We start from the raw sequence: 564 nt of genomic DNA, 5'->3' as shown, positions 1-564 counted from the left end.
GAGCTGGCGAAGGGGAGAGACACGGAATGAGGCAGTGAAGGAGGGAGAGAGGCAGCGAAGCAGTGAATGAGAGAGAGACAGAGGGCTGTACATCTTACCCAGATGTGGCGATAGGTCTGAATCACGGGTGGTTGCTGTGATTGGGAGGTAGTGCAACACCTCCTGCTCTCTCTCTCTCTCTCTCTCTCACCAAGGCTCCTGCTGAATCTGCTCAGCTTCCTCTCGGTCCCCTTCACCCCAGGAGCTGAGTGAGAAGGGCGGGGGCAGGAGGAGGAGAGAGGGGTTGGGCAAAATCGCTAGGCACTGCCTGTCTCTAACAGACTGGAAACTGAGCAGGGCCAGGGTGACATGTTTATACAGTGACGTCAGCCTGAGAGGGAGAGGGACTGAGAGAGGGAGAGACTGAGAGAGGGACTGAGAGGGAGAGAGAGGGAGAGAGAGAGAGACTGAGAGAGGGACTGAGAGGGAGAGAAAGAGGGAGGGAGAGAGAGGGAGAGACTGAGAGAGGGACTGAGAGGGACAGGGAGAGGGAGGGAGAGAGACTGAGAGAGAGAGAGACTGAGA

The 564-nt window shown here is 57.1% G+C and overlaps 1 protein-coding gene across 1 annotated transcript in view; it reads right to left on the bottom strand.

Annotated features, from left to right (window-relative positions):
* Window positions 1-307, bottom strand: part of LOC125488241 (astrocytic phosphoprotein PEA-15) — a gene marked incomplete at its 3' end in the record, with an annotated part of 33,811 nt that extends 33,504 nt beyond the window's left edge. The window contains exon 1 of the mRNA XM_048621175.1: window positions 99-307. The remainder of the gene's footprint in view (window positions 1-98) is intronic.
* Between the last annotated feature and the right edge of the window lie 257 nt (window positions 308-564).

The sequence above is a fragment of the Rhincodon typus genome, unplaced genomic scaffold, assembly GCF_021869965.1.
Source record: "Rhincodon typus isolate 14 unplaced genomic scaffold, sRhiTyp1.1 hic_rhity00000082, whole genome shotgun sequence".
NCBI lineage: Eukaryota > Metazoa > Chordata > Chondrichthyes > Orectolobiformes > Rhincodontidae > Rhincodon > Rhincodon typus.
This window is presented reverse-complemented; position numbering and strand designations above follow the sequence as displayed.